This window comes from Oratosquilla oratoria, chromosome 27 (assembly GCF_046742065.1).
Source record: "Oratosquilla oratoria isolate Oo_2021 chromosome 27, ASM4674206v1, whole genome shotgun sequence".
Taxonomy (NCBI): domain Eukaryota; kingdom Metazoa; phylum Arthropoda; class Malacostraca; order Stomatopoda; family Squillidae; genus Oratosquilla; species Oratosquilla oratoria.
Window position 1 is genome coordinate 38,887,534 of NC_134803.1, and position 19,436 is coordinate 38,906,969.

Genomic DNA, 19,436 nt, shown 5'->3' on the forward strand with positions numbered 1-19,436 from the left:
GTGTGTGTGTGTGTGTGTGTGTGTGTGTGTGTGTGTGTGTGTGTGTGTGTGTGTGTGTGTGTGTGAGGTGTGTGTGATTCACCATGGTCTTTGATCACGTGTTGGACTCGTGATCGACAGTTATTTTCCTTTCAGAAGAGAGTTCAGAGCTCATATATAACCGATCTATGGGTAATGCTATGACCTTACACACACACACACACACACACAACTCCCCGCCCACGAGAGTTGGAGTAACGACTCGCAGCACAGAGATACTGAATTCATTTCAGCCCTGGGCGGGATTCGAAGTCGGGCCGCTGTAGCAGTAGTTGCGAACGCTACCACTGCGCCGTCGAGCCGTGTGTGTGTGTGTGTGTGTGTGTGTGTGTGTGTGTGTGTGTGTGTGTGTGTGTGTGTGTGTGTGTGTGCGCGCGCGTCGCCAGCGGATGACCTTATCTTGCGAGCTCATGCACGCAAACACACGTTCGCGAGTGGATTTGGGTTTTTGCGAGTGCGTGCGAAGGATCGACCCCGGGCCGGGACCGAAGATCGCTCGAAGGTCATGAGCAAATCGGAATCAGTCAACAAAGTTATCTACTAACCAATCAAATTACCTCAGAGACGTGGGTTGGGACCGCAAGGTAAATTAAACCTTATTTCCTCCTTGATTAGAAGTTCTTCGTTCTGCGATCTGGGAGCCCAGATTTGGGAGTGAAGTGGAGTGTGTGTGGGGTGTGGGGCACATTGTCATACTTGAGGGAATTATTCTGGCTAATACCCCCCCCCCTGTGGAGCGTTGGTTTCAGTCTCGTTTTCCACGGTTCTTGTCCGGGTTCGACAGCAGCGTCAAGTGAACATACGAACGGAGGAGACTGCAAGAGACTATAAGGCCTAAACTAGGAAGTTCCATGTCATCCCTATCCATAAAGTTACCTAATCTTCTCTTAAAACCACCAATTGTCTCGGCTCTTGCCTATTTCCTTCTTAAACCTAAACTTGTCCAATTTAAACCCATTACTACGAGTCCTGCCCTACTGTCTTAATATGATGACCTTGCCTTCATCACCCTGACTTCCAGCTACCGTGTCTCTCTGAGCCAAGTGTCTCCTGGCGTATGCTCCCTCCCCTTTTTGAACTCGAAGCAACAGAATTAAAGGGTTACGACCCTCTGTAATGGTGTTGGATTGCTCTTAAAATAATTGGATTCCTTTAAAGGTAGCTACATTCCTTTTTTCAGAGGATTCGGAATCTTAAAGAGGAATCCAAACCCATTCTGAGGGATCAAATCCCATTGAAAAGGATCAAACTCCATCAAAAATTACCCAATCCCATTTTTTAAATAAATTCCCTTTAAGACATCCAGGATGCCCTCTTCAATATGGTGACTCACTTTATCAAATTTATTCTGGCTGCCGTCGGGTGATTTCTTTCAGCTGAGGGCGGTGTGCCACCGCTACAGTAATCTCTTACCATGGATTGAATGGTGTAGGGAACTCCTTGTTTAGTATAGAAAAAAATGATATAAATAAATGAACAAGTAAAAATAAATAAAATAAATAAATAGAATAAATAGATAGATAAAAATAAATAAACAAATAATAATAATAATAATAATAATAATAATGATAATGATAATGATAATAATAATAATAATAATAATAATAATGATAATAATAATAATAATAATAATAATAATAATAATAATAATAATAATAATAATAATAATAATAATAATAATGATAATAATAATAATAATAATAGAAATATGCATGTAATAAGTTTTTGTTTCTTTATATGCACATACCAAACCACTTGCCTGGAAATAAGTAATAAGCAAGTAGCCCTCTTTTAATTATTAGAACTGGCAAGTGAGCAAGTAAATAAAAAATATCGATATAAAGAAAAAGGGGCAAGAGAGGAGAGGTGGTCAGCAAAAATAAACAAATAAATAAAAAATAAATGAATAAATAAATAAAGAAATAATTGAATAGTGCCAATCTGGTCCTCCTATCAGGAGGCTAGGACGGTGCCCCTTACAGAGGACTTTGTAGCGTGAAATCTAATTAACCATGACCTTGGTTCAACTCGCTGGCGGCTGAGTTCGAACTACCGTCGCCTTGACTTCCGCAGCAAGTAGCGACGCTCTAACCCGCTCGACCAGTCGGTCGACCAGTCGGTCTCTCTCACATTCAGAGCCAATCTCTTATTACAATCAAAAGTCGTCCTTTCCTTGACGGAGTGGGGGTGGGGTAGGGGGGAAGAACAAACACATTCACACACACACACACACATATATATATATATATATATATATATATATATATATATATATGTATATATAAATATATATATATATATATATATATGTGTGTGTGTGTGTGTGTGTGTGTGTGTGTGTGTGTGTGTGTGTGTGTGTGTGTGTGTGTGTGTGTGTGCGTGTGTGTATTTACCTAGTTGTATTTTGCGGGAAGGGTAGCTACGCTCGTGGTGTCCCGCCTTTGTATCTCACAGTGTCTAGTTTGCTCTTAAATTCATGAATGTTTTTGCGCACACGTGTGTGTGTGTGTGTGTGTGTGTGTGTGTGTGTGTGTGTGTGTGTGTGTGTGTGTGTGTGTGTGTGTGTGTGTGTGTGTGTGTGTGTGTGTGTGTGTGTGTGTGTGTGTGTGTGTGTGTGTGTAATCTTTCTTTTTCAGAACCCGAGTGAAATATATGAAAAATGTAAACCAAACCGGGCGAAATTTGCACTAATAAACAGGCAGAGTCAATTCCAGGAGACGCTGTCTGAGAAAAACAAAACCAACAAACAAACAAGCAAAGAAATAAACAAACAAACCGACCCAAGCCCCATCGAAACCGAAACTTGGAAAAAAAAAAAAAAAAAAAAAAAAAAAAAAAAAAAAAGGATGAAACAAACTGACACAATGAAACAGGATTCTGAGGACATTTCTTGAATTGACTCAGACTCGTTTCTCCCGTATCGCCTTGCGCCGTCCACGACACGACGTCGTGCTCTCAAATAACCATGGGTGTCTATGGATGCTTCCACAAGTGGACGTGACGTATGAATATGTCCCTATAAACCCATATTTTTTGAGAGCACGACGTCGTGTCGTGAACGGCGCACTACGAAAAGTCGATACATGTGAAACAAGACTTAGGGGGCCATTCTGATAGACTGCAGGCGAGTGATGCAGAGCAAGCGCGTCCCTCAAAGGATGACATTGTGGAAAGAACATTGTTCGACGAAAAAGAGAGGGGTGGAGAAAGAAAGATAGAGGTACATAGATAGAGATAGAGAGAGAGAGGGAGAGGGGCTAGGGAGTTGAGCGAGAGAGAGGGAGAGGGAAATGGAGAAAAGATAGATAGAGGTATATAGATAGAGATAGAGAGAGAGGGGGGAGGGGGTAGGGAGGGAGGGAGAGAGAAGGAGAGGGAGAGGGAAATGGAGAGAGAAATGGAGAGGGAGAAGGAGAGGGAGAGGGAGAAGGAGAGGAAGAGGGGGAGGGAGAGGGGGAGGGGAGGGAGAGGAAGAGGAGTAGGGAGAAGGAGAGGGAGAGGGAGGAGGAGAGGGAGGAGGAGAGGGAGAGGGAAAGGGAGAGGGAGAAGTAGAGGGAGGAAGAGAGGGAGGAGGAAGAGAGGGAGGAGGAGGAGAAGGAGAGGGAGAAGGAGAGGGAGAAGGAGAGGGAGAAGGAGAGGGAGAAGGAGAGGGAGAGGGAGAGGGAGAGGGAGAGAGAGAGAGAGAGAGAGAGAGAGAGAGAGAGAGAGAGAGAGAGAGAGAGAGAGAGAGAGAGAGAGAGAGAGAGAGAGAGAGAGAGAGAGAGAGAGAGAGAGAGAGAGAGAGAGAGACAGACTTAAAACGACACAACTTCAAAGTCAATAAATGAAGCATAGGATATTGAAAGCTTCCTCTTCTAACGAAAATTTACATAAAATTCATGAACACTTAATACAAGCATACATACATACTAACATATATACATGCATACATACATACGTAAACACATACATACACACACATACATACATGTATGTACAGATGTGTGTTTATGCATGTATATACATATACATGTTCTCATAAACATAGATACATACATACTTACATATATGCATACAGACGTAAGCTATCTAGCAGACATATTCGTTCAAACTTTACCCTTGGTAACTTTTCCTTTTTTTTCTTAAAAATAAATAGATAAATAGATAAATAAAAAAATAAAAAACAAAATCAATTACTTTTTTCATAAATAACTCCTATTTCGACCTTCATTTTCATGTCAATGTGTTTGTGTAATGATGGAATGATCAGCTTCTGTGGAAGTAAACACTGAAGACGTCGGTCGCGAGGTAAGATGATGAAGCTTTCCATTTAATTTAAGAATATCTGCATCATCATCATCATCCTTCCTCTCCTTCTCCTCTTCTCCCTCCTCTTCTCCTTTTTCTCCCTCTTCTTCTTCCTTTTCTCTTTCTTCTTATTCTCCTCTCTTTCCTTCCTCCTCTTCTCTTCCTCATTTTTCTTCTTCTTCTTCTCCTTCTCCTTCTCCTTCTCTTTCTCCTTCTTCTCCTTCTCTTTCTCTTTCTCCTTCTTCTCCTTCTTCTCCTCCCCTTCTTCCTCCTCCTCCTCCTCTTCTCCCTACTCCTTCTCCCCCTCCTCGTCCTCTCCCTTCTCCTCCTTTTACTTCTCCTCCGTATTCTTCTTACGCCAGACGGGGATGACGTCACGTCTGGCGACATTTACATCCACGGGTAATGACGACGATAACGGACTCGATGACAAACCAACTTGCTCGCGAGAAACGGCGGGAAGTGAGTAGCAGCATGTCCACATAATTCCCATCGCATTATGATAATGTCACTGGGGCGAGGCATGAGACACAGCAACAAAAACGGTGGCCAAAGTCAACAGAAACAGATGGTCAAGGTCAATGTAGTGTTGATGAATACAGCAGCAATGTCCATAAAGGAGGGAGATGAGTAGATGGATGGATATTGAGAGATAACTACATATATATATATAGATGGATGGATAGATAGATAGATATTGTGATTGTGTGTGTGTGTGTATAGATTTACCTAGTATTATACGGGAAGGGGAGCTATGCTCGTAGTGACCCGCCTTTGTGTCTCGCAACATCTAGTTTGTTCTTAAATTCTTGCATGGTGTTTGCACACACTACTTTTCGTCCAATTTGTTCCAGACATCCACCACTCTGTATGGAAAACTGTGTGCGTGTGTGTGTGTGTGTGTGTGTGTGTGTGTGTGTGTGTGTGTGTGTGTGTGTGTGTGTGTGTGTGTGTGTGTGTGTGTGTGTGTGTGTGTGTGTGTGTGTGTGTGTGTGTGAAAAAATCTTCTGGCGACGACTCGAGACAATTTCCGCGTATCATTCCTCCTCCCCCTTCAGCACCAGTGACTCATAATACAAGGGGAGGGGAGGGAGAGGGGAAGTGAGGGGAGGGGAGGGGAGGGGAGGGGAGGAGAGGGGAGGGGAGGGTGGAGGGGGGTAGTGACTCAGCCCATGGCTGATTCAGTCCTCTGTCTGTGTGTCTGGCAGAGGGGGATAACATGAAATGTCAGGAGGGTGTCGAGTCACATATCGATGATTCTAGGAAACATTCGACTAAGACATTGTCATCTGCCACTGCAGCAAAGGACGCTTTCTAAGAAGTGCCACTAGATGCGGCCCTCTGCAGGTGCTCCTGGGGTTACTTTTAATTCAAATGGTGTTAGGAACTTTGTGTCTTAATGTTTCCTGCTTTCAGTACCCACATTCACAAGTGCACACACACACACACACACGCACACACACGCACACACACACACACACACACACACACGCACACGCACACACACACACACGAGCAGGGGCATTCCCTCCATAATGAGACACCATTAACTCAATTTAATTTAGTCCTAGAATTAGCTCGAAATGTACAATGTCAGTGTATCTCTACATCACTGTCAACTCAATAAACCGATTATGATGATGGTGACTATTATTAATATCATCAATCATTATCATTATCATCATCATCATCATCATCATCAATCATCATCATCATCAATCATCATCATCAATCATCATCATCAATCATCATCAATCATCATCAATATCAATCATCATCATCATCATCATCATCATCAATCATCATCATCATCATCATCATCAATCATCATCATCAATCATCATCATTATTATCAATCATTATTATCAATCATTATTATCAATCATTATTATCAATCATCATCATCATCATCATCATCATTATTATCATTATTATTATTCTCATGATCATTATTATCATCATCATTTTCACTATTACCATCATCATCATTATTATTGTCATTATCGTTAATGTCATCATTATCATTATCATCACTATTGACATAATTAATGCCATTATCATCATTATTATCATTATTTACACACACACGCACACACACACACACACACACACACACACACACACACACACACACACACACACACACACACACACACGTTTACTGTGAATAATAGAAAGCAGATGACAGAACCGATGGAAGCATGAGTTGGTCCGTGATGGAAGAAAAGCCGCAACAGTAATAAAAAGGGAGAGAGGGAGACACGCACACAGGCTCTGAGGCATAACCACGATGTCACGCAGCCTCAGCAGGAGAAACAAGTTCTTCATCAATGTGCAGGAATGGATTTTAGTAAAAAAAAAAAGGGAGTTATAAGTCACATGTACATGTTCACTATAAACCCACTATCGGAGAAATAATAACGAAAGTACAGGGAAACTGTATATTTCGACTACTATCTGTAGTCCTCTTCAGCAGAATGCTTACAAGTAGTAAGGTACAAGTATACATGAGGAAGTGAGGGGTACATAAAAGGGAGTGTCTTAGTAACACAAGCCTACAAGATATTTCGTTTATTTCACGTATTTGTTGTTACCATATAGCGAGTTCTGCGCCACAGACAGAAAGCATCAATAAACAGGTTGCCTGGTCGCTAAGGCTCGTTTCACACGTATCGACTTTTCGCCGTGCGCCGTCCACGACACGACGTCGTGCTTCCAAATAACCATGGATGTCTATGGAGACTTTCATACGTGGTCGTGTTCGTGACGCGTGAAAGCGTCCATAAACCGCCTTGGTTATTTGAGAGCACGATGTCGTGTTGTGGACGACGCACGTCGAAAAGTCGATACGTGTGAAACAAGCCGAACTGTCTACAGTGACCCATTGCCTTCAGATGATTTTATTCAGCTGGAAGAGAAACCTCGATGAAGCTGGAAAGTGTTTATTATGATTGCTGCTCTCTCTCTCTCTCTCTCTCTCTCTCTCTCTCTCTCTCTCTCTCTTTCTCTCTCTCTTTTCTTTTTGTTCGGCACCACCTGGAAGTACAATAAAGTCGCGCAATTCATATTTCTTGTAAATATTGGAACATCTTGGAACCAGATATACAACCCCTTGGTCTTTTCCAGGCAAACACATTTTTCCAGAACCTGGAAGTACAAAAAGAAAACATAATTCATATTTCTCAAAAAAAAAAAAAAAAAAAGGCTTCTGGGAACCAGGCGCACCAAACCTCTGTCTTCATCATACATCTAGTTGGAAAGAAATTGAAAATGTGTCCATCCATATGAGTCAGCTTCGTGTGTGTGTGTGTGTGTGTGTGTGTGTGTGTGTGTGTGTGTGTGTGTGTGTGTGTGTGTGTGTGTGTGTGTGTGTGTAATAATGATAAGAATGGAATAACCGGTTTGTTGGTTTGACAGTGATACACTGACAATGTACAATTTGATCTAATTCTAGGGCTTGATTAAATTGAATTATTGATGTGTGTGTGTGTGTGTGTGTGTGTGTGTGTGTGTGTGTGTGTGTGTGTGTGTGTGTGTGTGTGTGTGTGTGTGTGTGTGTGCGCGCACGCGAGTCATACAGACCCTGTTTAGATTGTTCCGTTTGGTCTTTGAAGATCTTTTGTGCTCTTGAACTATTCGTTCTGACTCGACTACCCTTTCCAGATTGTGATCTTCTGGCGCTTCCAGACTGGAACGACACTCTTGCCGTGTCTCCTGGAACGCTGACGGCGCCGTGGGCGAAGTAAAGAATGGCTTTCAGTGCGCCTTGTATCACAACAGAAGGGCGATGTGCCTCCCCCGAGTTTGGGGAGAGTTTGTTTACGAAAGAAAAAAATAAATAAAAATTTGCATTTTGGGATGATGCATCGCGTCTTTTAGCCTCACACACGAGCCCTTGTGGATGTCGCAACCGCATGAGGAATACCAGTGGCAGTTGCAGAAGCTCCTTTGCCGCAGCCGCAGTCTGGAGAAGGAGCAGCAGCTGCGGTGATAGTCTCAGCCTATAGCCTTGGCTTTAGGCTGAGCTACTGAAGCGGCCATTGTCAAAGAAGAGGCAGGAGTAGAACCACGACCAAAACTTCGGCCACGGCCGTCGACATTGTCTCCGTCCTCTTTCTACCCCAGCCCTCTTTAGCCTCTTCTCTTCTTCCCCAACTCGTTTTGAAATTTCTCCGGGACCTCTTTCTCGTCCTACTCCTCCAACTCTTTGTCCTGCTGCTGCTCCTGCCTCCTCCTCCTCTTCCTCCTTTTTATCATCCTTTCCACCCACTCCTCTCCCTCTTCCAGTGGGACTTTCTTTGACGCCACCGAGGCTAATTAGGGTTTACCCGAACCCACAGGCTCTCTTGGGTTCCTACTTCTCCGATGATGTGACCGGGGTTCTCTTGGGCTATGGGGCGATGGGGAGTGAAAGTAAAACGAATGGGTTGTTTGCGTTGAGGTGGAAGAGAAGAGTTGAGTGGGTTGTCTGATGGAACGAGGGTGATGTTGTCTTGTATATTTACTACGTCTGTCACTAAATGAATTTACTCAGAATATGTGCTATATCCTACTCTCAAAATATTAATTTTCTTCTCGATTGAGCTTGCGTGTGTGTATGTGTATGCTATTTTATTCATCTCCCTGTCCTCCTCTTGATATCGAAAAAGATACAAAAATCAGACCAATGGAGCAGAGATAGAAGAAAGAAAGCCATAAGGACTCGATGGCAGTATGTCTGCAGCTGGAAAACAGAAGAAACCTTCAGAGTTTCCCGTTTTGGTTCTGTAACCATAAGAACATAAGAATGGAAGAGACTGCAAGAGACCATAAGGCCTACACTAGGCTGTTCCTTGACCCCATCACCTTTCATCCTTATACATAAAGTTACCTAATCTTCTCTCAAAACAACAAATCATTTTAGCGCTCATTACATTGTTGCTAAGTCTATTCCATTCGTTAACTACTCTGTGGATGAAGGAACTGATAACCCAACTCTCCAGCCCAGCTGTGCACTTTGTGTAATCCTATTTTTCTGTCTCCCCACTCTGTGGGCACCTCGGACATTTCTCTCGCTTCTCTGAGATTTTTTTTTTTCTTCTTTGTGTTAGAATTTATGTACGCCTACTAAAGGAGTTTCCCCAAACTTTCTTCATTTAACTTTTAAGCGTCCAAAGCTTCCTCCCGGTACTCTGAGTTATCGATGCGCCTCTCTATCTCTCTTATCTTCTGCTTAACGGTGATTGTTGTTGACGGTTACACATACCTGGTGACCGTTAATGACGGTTACAAATTTATTGTGACCGTTGGCGGGGGAAGTTTCTAACCGTTATTAACGGTTACAGTTTTCAAACAGAATCGAGTTGTGACCGTTACAGATACCTGGTGACCATTAATGACGGTTACAAATCTATTGTGACCGTTGGCGGGGGGAAGTTTTTAACCGTTATTTAACGGTTGCGGTTTTCAAACAGAATCGACTTGCAACCATTGATTGGACTTGTTGTTACTACCGGTTGCAGTTTTCGTAATTTTGATCTACAACCGATATAATCAGTTGTAGAGTTCTCAATGTAACCGTTGACTTGACTTGTAACGGTTACCGATAGTAAAAGGATATAAAAATGGATATGTACATAGATAAATAAAAAAGTAGATACGTCAAGAACCTGTTGTTTAACGTTCAGACACAATATTTGTTTTACTGTTTCAACAGGTTTGTCGAACAAATGTCCTGGAAATCTGTGTTTACATCGAAAAGCCGCCGAAATGGGAAGGCCAGAGATCGTTCATCTACTCACCCACTCGTTCCCTCATTCAGCCATCGCTACTCTCATTCTGATTTTGTCCTTTTTTTTCCACACTCCACCTCAAGTCCTTTTTACGCTAACACATGAGTGTGTATACACACACTACAGAGACACATGTAAGCACACTACACTTACACATGAACACACACACACACACACACACACACACACACACACACACACACATACATACATTGAAACACATTATACACATACAAACATACACACTCACACATGCAAACACATACACACACAACATACACACATACACACACATGCAAACACACACACACACACACACACACACACACACACACACACACACACACACACACACACACACACACACACACACACACACACACACACACACACACACACACACACACACACACACACACACAAGCACATTACACACATGCAAGCATACACACTCACACATACAAGCACACACACACACACACACACACACACACACACACACACACACACACACACACACACATACATACAAGCACACAAACGCAAGCAGACACACACAAGCAAAAAGTTGTCTAATCTACATAAACATCGACCGCTAAAGAAGCTCACATAACCGGTGTTGACCCTAACTTTACAGCTTGAATGTATTTGAGGAACTTATGATCCTGATCTTACGAAAATGAATAGACTGCTTCTCCAATCATTTAATGAAAACGATTCACAAGAAGTGAACTATGGAGTACATGTACAGGTATTAAAAAAAAAAAAAAAAATCTGAAAGATGACACTTGGTAACTGAAGACATGGTCTCGTTAGTTTCATTTATTTTATCTATTCTTTTATTAATTAATTGATTAACTAATTAATCTATATATTAATGTATTAATTTATTGATTAATTCATTTATTCATTCATTTATTCATTCATTTATTCATTCATTTATTCATTCATTTATTCATTCATTTATTCATTCATTTATTCATTCATTTACCTATTTATTTATTTATTTATTTATTTATTTGGGAGCAGCCATCAACGAAGACAGACCTCATTCTCATCTTCCTTGGCCGTCCCCTTAACTGGCTGTTTCTGTGAACTCCCCAACCTAGATTCCATGTGTATATGCATATGCGTTTGTAAATGTATATGTATGTGCATATTAATAAGTATATATATGTTTATACGTATATGCATAATGTGTATATGTATATCGTGGTTGTGTGTGTATGTGTGTGTGTGTGTGTGTGTGTGTGTGTGTGTGTGTGTGTGTGTGTGTGTGTGTGTGTGTGTGTGTGTGTGTGTGTGTGTGTGTGTGTGTGATTCACCACGGTCCTGGATTATGTGTTGGACTCGTCATCGACAGCTATTACCCTCCCGGATGAGAGTTATTCATATATGACCGATCTATAGTTAATGCTGTGACCTTACACAATCAGACACAATGTTTGTTTTACTGTGTGTGTGTGTGTGTGTGTGTGTGTGTGTGTGTGTGTGTGTGTGTGTGTGTGTGTGTGTGTGTGTGTGTGTGTGTGTGTGTGTGTGTGTGTGTGTGTGTGTGTGTGCGCGCGCGTGTGTGTGCGTGCACGCGTACGTGCGTGCTTTAGTGTCTTGTCAGGAATAATCAGCGCCTCGTTCCTTGATGTAAACATCACACTAAAGTGTTGGAGTCACAAATATAGTAAAGAAGAGCTTTAAGAAGAGAAGGAGATTATAAGGACAGAAAAAGCTAAGAATTATTAATATTTTTTTCTTATTACGTGTGAGTTACATTACATCCAATGACGGACAATTGCCTAATCAATTTCATCCATAATAGCCTGACAAGGAAGCAGCAATTTACAGCAAAAAAGAGAGACAAGCTTATAGAATATTCAACCGGTCCGAGACCTCTAATGCAGTATTTCTCAACATTTAAATTGCTGATTCATTACATTGAGGGGGCCCCTTGATACGGGATTAGATAAGACGTGATAATTTTTCTAATTAATTTAGTGATAGAAGCATTATAATGTACAAATCATCGCCATATTCTGAAATATGTGACTAGCCAAGGAACACTAGAAAAACAATGGACATCTCGATAAAGACAGATTGTGTAATCATAAAAAAAAAAAAAAAAAAAAAAATGGCAGGATTAATTGTGATGATGATATGGTCTAACATCACAAACTCCCCTCCATCGGGAGGCTAGGACGGTGCCCCTTACAGAGGACTTTCTAGCGTGGAATTTAATAAACCATATCCCTGGTTCAACTTCGCCGATGGCAGGGTTCGAACCACCACCCCTTCGACCTTTCCCGCAAGTAACGACGCCTTAGCCCGCTCAGCTAGCTAGCTTTCTTGAACAGTGGTAACGTACAGGATTAATTGTAACATTTTGAAATCTTAATCCTGTGGACCCTTTTGTAGGATTCTGCGAGCCTCCGGATAAGAAACAGCGATCTAATGAGCAAAAACAAGTCTGTGTATGTGTATGGCTTTATGTATATGTAAGTCTGTGTGTGGGTGTGTACGAGTATGTGTGTAAAGGTGTATGATATGTGTATAGATGTGTGTACTTTTATGTCTGTGTACATGCGTACGTCTGTGTGGATGCGTATGTCTGTGTATATGTATGTATGTATATATATATATATATATATGTGTGTGTGTGTGTGTGTGTGTGTGTGTGTGTGTGTGTGTGTGTGTGTGTGTGTGTGTGTGTGTGTGTGTGTGTGTGTGTGTGTGTGTGTGTGTATTGATTCAGAGGGATTTGAACAATTCTCAGGCGAACAAAGGTGGCAACAAGAAATTGCAAATTGCTGATTAAAGTCAAGAAAATCACAAAGAACTTTACAACTACATTAAAGATCAAAGGTTCTCAGAAACCATAATGACACACCTATGTCTGACAACAGTCAATAAGAAAATCCATATTAAGTCCATTATAAGGTATTCACTCAAATGCTTTCTCCAGATCCAAGTATACACAGTCCACCCAGCCCTCACTCTCTCTCTCTCTCTCTCTCTCTCTCTCTCTCTCTCTCTCTCTCTCTCTCTCTCTCTCTCTCTCTCTCTCTCTCTCTCTCTCTCTCTCTCTCTCTCTCTCTCTCTCTCTCTCTCTCTCTCTCTCTCTCTCTCTCTCTCTCTCTCTCTCTCTCTCTCTCTCTCTCTCCTTCTTTGATCGACCGCTCTTCAGTAATAAACTGAAGTCCATTTTGAGGTATTCAATCAAATGCTTTCTCCAGATCCAAGTATACACAGTCCACCCAGCCCTCACTTTCCCTCTCTCTCTCTTTGATCAACCACTCTTCAGTAATAAACTAGAAGACGTGATACTCATAGTCTTCTGAACAATCTATTCTCCATTTTTCTCTCCAAGATATCAAAACCACCTAACGTTTACAATTTCTCAACTAATTTAGCTATCATTCCTGTCTACGACTTTGGTCTATAAACCATCGCTTTCTTCTTAGTTCCTCCTTTGTGAATTGGTGTCATATTAGCCTCTTTCCAGCCCTGTGGCAGTATCCCTTCCTTCACAAAGCACGTAATTAAATTAATATTTTGTTCGTCTGTAAGTTTGTGTGTGTGTGTGTGTGTGTGTGTGTGTGTGTGTGTGTGTGTGTGTGTGTGTGTGTGTGTGTGTGTGTTTGCCTATTTCTGTGTATGATTGTGTCTATATGTGTATTAGTATGTCACTATCTGCCTATTTCAGTATATGCCTATGTCTGTATGTATATATATGTGTGTGTGTGCCTGTCTGTATGTGTATACATATCTGTATGCGCATGTGTGTGCATGTGTATGTATGTATATATTTATATGTATTCACGTGTCTATCTGTATGTACATGGTTGTATATGTACATGCCCGTGTGTATGTGTATGTGTATCCCTGTGTATATGTGCATGCCTGTGTGTATGGGCATGCCTGCGTGTATGTCTGTGTATGTCTATAAGTGTGTGCATGTATATGTATATGTATATGTATATGTATATGTCTGTGTATGTATGTGTGTATACGCATGTCTGTATGTGTATATCTCTGTGTATGTGTATGCTCGTATGTGTTTCTGTATGTGCATATGTGAACTCCTGTGTGTATATGTACGCGTGTATGTATGTGTGTGTATGTATGTGTATATATTTGTATATATGTGTGTGTCCTTGTGTATATGTATGTGTGTGGGTGTTTATGAGTATGTGTGTAAGGGTGTGTATGATGTGTGTGTGTATGGATGTGTGTACGTTTATGTCTGTACAAGTGTGCGTCTGTGTGGATGTGTATGTCTGTGTGCATGTACAGTATATGTTTGTGTATAACTGTATGTTTGTGTATGTCTGTGTATATCTGTGTGTATGTGTATGTCTGCGTGTATGTGTATGTGTGTACTGTACGTGCATGCATGTACATATATGTGTATGCGTGTATGTGCATGTACGTGCATGTGTGTATGTGGATGTGTCTATGTGCATGTATGTCTATAAATGAGTGTACGTGCATGTGTGTTTTTGTGTGTATGCGTGTGCGTGTGTCTCTGTATGAGTGTCTGTGCTCATATGTCTCTCCTTGTACGCTTGTTTGTCTGTCCGTGGGTGCTTGTTTGTGTCCTATTATGATTGTGTGCCTGTCCCTTTATGCTTATCTGCCTGTCCTTTCATGCTCGTGTATCTGTCCATTTATGCTTGTGTGCCTGTCCATTTATGCTTGTGTGTTTGTGCCTTTAGGCTTGCGTGTCTGTCCATTTATGCTTGTGTGCCTGTCCATTTATGCTTGTATGACTGTCCCTTTATGCTTGTGTGCCTGTCCATTTATACTTGTCTCCCTGTCCATTTATGTTTGTGTGTCTGTCCATTTATGCTTGTCTGCCTGTCCCTTTATATTTGTGTGCCTGTCCATTTATGCTTGTCTCCCTATCCATTTATGCTTGTGTGTCTGTGCCTTTAGGCTTGCGTGTCTGTCCATTTATGCTTGTCTCCCTGCCCATTTATGCTTGTATGCCTGTCCTTTCATGTTCGTGTGCCTGTCCCTTTATGCTTGTCTCCCTGTCCATTTATGCTTGTGTGCCTGTCCACTTATGCTTGTTTGTCTGTCCTTTTATGCTTGTGTTTGTCTGTGTGTCCTTGTGTTTGTTCGTGTATGCTTGTGTTTGTCCATGTATACTTGCGAATGTCCGTATATGCTTGTGACTCTCCGTGTACATGTTTGTCTGTCTTTTTATGCTTTAGGCTGTCCCTTTATGGTAATGCCGTCTCTTTACGCTAATGTCTGTCTATGCTATTGTCGGTCTCTTTATGCTGTTGTCTGTCTCTTTATGCTAGTATCTGTCTCTTTATATTAGTGTTTATCTGTGTATTTTTGTGCCTCTCCCAAAACGATTGCGTTTATGTATGCTTGTGTTTCTGTGTATGTTTGCGTCTACATTCATGATTGTGTATGTATTCATATGTGTGTATGCTTGTGTCTGCATTTATGCTGTGTCTGTATATTTGTCTGTGTATGCTTGTTTCTGTGTGTATGCTTGTTTCTGTGTGTATAGTTGTTTCTGTGTGTATGCTTGTTTTTGTGTGTATGCTTGTTTCTGTATGTTTGTTTCTGTGTGTGTGTCTGTTTCTGTGTGTATGCTTGTTTCTGTATGTTTCTGTGCGTGTCTGTTTCTGTGTGTATGCTTGTTTTTGTATGTATGTTCCTGTGTGTCTTTTTGTTAATGTGTGTATACTTGCGTTTTTGTGTATGCGTACAATAGTGTGTTTGCTTATCTGACTGTACATATGTCTTTCTTTATATATATGCGTCTGAATAATTTACATAACTCAGTATAACTACGTGTACAATTGTGTCTGTATATCATTGTGGGTGTCTGTGATTACATCTGTGTGTATAATTACGTGTTTATAATTGTGTGTGTGTATAACTGTCTAAAAGTGTGCACCTGTGTGTACGTGTGAACTTATGTGCACCTCTGAGATTGGGTCTCCATGTACGAGTTTGTGCTTATGTGTGTTTTTTAATATGTTTGTTTTTATCCATGTGCGATTTTGCTTGTGCTTGTATGTTTTGTTTTGGTATGGTTGGGTATTTTTATTTCTGTGTGTCTATATGTTTGTGTGTTTGTGTTTGCACCTGTGTGTTGTGTTTGTGTTTGTTTTTGTGTGTTTGTTTCTGCCTTTGTGTATTTGTATCCTCGTGTGTTTGTGTGTTTGTGTCAGTCTTTGCTGGTGCCTGTCTTTGTGTGTTTGTATCTTTGTGTGACGGTGTCTATCTTTATGTGTTTGTGTTTTTGTGTGTTTGCGCCTGTCTTTGTGTATTTGCTCCTGTTTTTGTGTGTTTGCTCCTGTCTTTGTGTGTTTGCTCCTGTCTTTGTGTGTGTGTGCCTGTTTTTGTGTGTTTGCTCCTGTGTGTGTGTGTGTGTGTGTGTGTGTGTGTGTGTGTGTGTGTGTGTGTGTGTGTGTGGCCATCTCCGAGTGTTTGTATACGACTCTGTGCACTTATCTCTCTCCTTAAACTTGTTTCTGTGCGTTTGTGTCTGTCCTTGTGTGTTTGCGTGATCCTGCGTCCTTGTGTCAAATATATAGAATACAGAAAAGAAACAACACTCGTGAGGTCCCGTCTCTCACTCTCCATTGATCATACCTGTCAGTGTCTGTATATGATTATGTCTGTAGCTGTTGATATGTATGCATTTCTTTCTAATTACGCACAAGTTCATGAGCGTATGTCTGTGCTTGTACGTCTGTGTATATATGTCTGTTTATGTACGTCTGTGGGTAAGTCTGTTTATGTACGTCTGCGCGGTCGGTATGTGTGTGTGTAGAGCGCATGTGTGCTCGTGTTTGTTTGCGTGTGTTTGTGTACGCATGTGCATGTGTGCCTGTGTGCGTGTTTGTGTGCGCGCGTTTGTGTGTGTGTGTTTGTGTGTGTGTGTTTGAATGTGTGTGTGTGTGTGTGTGTGTGTGTGTGTGTGTGTGTGTGTGTGTGTGTGTGTGTGTGTGTGTGTGTGTGTGTGTGTGTGTGTGTGTGTGTGTGTGTGTGTGTGTGTGTGTGTGTGTGTGTGTGTGTGTATGTGTGTGTGTGTGTGTATGCGTGTGTACGTGTGTGCGTGCACTTATGTATGTGGTGAGTTTGAATGTGTATGCCATTATATGTGTGCGTGCATGCGCGCGCGCGTGCGCGTGTGTGTACGTGCGTGTGTGTTTGTATGTGTATATGTGTGTTTGTATTGTGTGTCGTGTGTGGATTGATGGATGGGTAGATGTGCGGATGGATACGTTTGAGGATGCATTTATATGTTTGTATGCTTGTGTGTTTGCTTGTTTGAATGCTTGTTTACGTTTGTGTTTGCGTGTACGTGCATTTGCGTGTACTTGTATTTGTGTGTATGTGCGTTTGTGTGTGCGTGCTTTCAGGTGTGCCTTTGTGCTTGTTTTGGTGTTTGTGATTGTGTTTGTGCCTGCATTTGGGCATTTTTTGAGAGTTCGTGTTTGCGTGCGTGTATATGTGTGTGAGTTCGTGCGTGTGTGTATGTATGTATGCGTGTATGTGTGTGTGTGTGTGTGTGTGTATGCATGTGTGTGTGCGTGTGCTTATGTGTATGCATGTGTGTGTGTGCGAGTGTGTATGCATGTGTGTGCACGCGCGTGCGTGTGTGTGCGTGCGCGTGTGTTCGTGCGTGTGTGTGTGTCTGTGAATATAATTTTCTTTAGATATTTAAGTTTCAACATATATCAGACATCAAAAAAGTAGTCTTACAAAAAATAAAACGTATTTTCGTTATTAGGTCTGTTCAATATGATAACCACTTTGAATCCCCTCAAGTTTGGCATTACATTTATTATTGATATCCTTAAAAATTACAAGTTCTTGTGTGTGTGTGTGTGTGTGTGTGTGTGTGTGTGTGTGTGTGTGTGTGTGTGTGTGTGTGTGTGTGTGTGTGTGTGTGTGTGTCTGTGTGTATGTGTTTGAAGACCATTCTAGACTTACCTGACACATGCTGTTGAAATGCTGCTGCCCGGGTTATCTCCTGCGTTCCATAGTACTTGGGAAACAACGACAGAAGCGCGGAATCACCCACAGAATCAATCTCTCTTTTTTCTCTCTTTCAGTAAGCCTCCTTTATCCTTTTTCCTCTTTTCCTCTCACCCTTTCTCTCTCTTTCTCTCTTTCCTCCTCCTCCTGCGTCTCCACCCTCAGGCTTCGACGCGTCACGTCTACCCAGCCGAAGACCTCTTTCTACTTCGGCGAGATCCTCTTCGGCAGGAACTACGCAACTCTTCGTCAGCCTTGTCGGATGGGGTTGGGACGGGGATTGGGTTGGTCAAGTTAGGTGGGAGTGGGTCTGGACCGGACGGGGGAGGATAGGAAGGGATTTAGAGGTTATGTCCGACAACGCTTTGCCTTTCTCCCACACAGCGGCGGTCAATTCGAATTGATCTCTGTTTTAGGTCAAAACTCAACGCATCGATTTCACTTCGACTATGGCACGATGGACGTCAACCGGTTATCCTGGAACGGCACTGGCGCTGCTGTACGTGTCCGGAACTATTGGCCCGGATGCCATCCGGGCAGTGCTCCTACAAACCCTTTGCTTCCCGGAAGTTCGTCTCCTTCCGCCCGGACAGAAACCCGACAGGTTCCGGGTCTTCCCACCCTTTTCCAGACAGTCTGCCTCCCGGGATCTTTCCCTCTGGGTAACAAGTTTCTGGGTACCTCTGTGTACTATTGTGCTAACGTTCCTGTTACTTTTGTACACGAGTCCTTGTCATTGTGCTCACGTTTGCAGATTCTATTTCGTGCTCACACGTGCTCTCTCTCGTCTCCGGGCAATCTCTCCCCCACGTCTCCAGGTACTGTGCCCGCGGTACCAAGTATCGTGTGTTGTCTCCGGAGTTGTGCGTGGATATGGTCTCGCGAGAGCCGAGAGTATTATGCGCAGTGTACCAAAGCCTGTGTCCCCGTGTTCTCACGGTCCCCGGCCTGTGCTCACTCACGTCTCCCGGTGACTCTCATTCACGTCAGGTCTTCTCGTAAGCAGAGCCGCAAGCTGGCATGACGTCATTCACAACAGAGCGGCCAGGATCCACACGCCGGCGGCCTAGGCGAGCCGGGACGCTAACAGCTGTTGTCCAGGGCGCGGCAGCTGCTGCCGGAGCTGGTGGCTAGAGCCCGCTCGCCGTCCCCGCCCTGAAGCGGTCGAGGGCTGGGCTCCTCCTCCTCTGGGGGGACGGGAGGATGTGCCCCAAGGCTCTTGGGCATGCCAAGGCGCCAGGAGACTCGAAGACCCGGTGAGGTCGTCTTCAGGTGTTGAGAAACACCCGAACTGCTGCTGTTGCTGCTGCTGCTGCTGCTGCTGCTGCTGCC

The 19,436-nt window shown here is 42.6% G+C and overlaps 1 protein-coding gene across 5 annotated transcripts in view; it reads right to left on the minus strand.

The window, feature by feature from the left end:
* The window catches only part of Shab (potassium voltage-gated channel shaker cognate b), a 578,013-nt gene extending 558,839 nt beyond the window's left edge, over nucleotides 1–19,174 (minus strand). For all 5 annotated transcript variants that reach the window (XM_076210483.1, XM_076210479.1, XM_076210484.1 and 2 more), the window contains exon 1: nucleotides 18,060–19,174. The gene's annotated coding sequence lies outside the window, so the exon portion shown is untranslated. The remainder of the gene's footprint in view (nucleotides 1–18,059) is intronic.
* Between the last annotated feature and the right edge of the window lie 262 nt (nucleotides 19,175–19,436).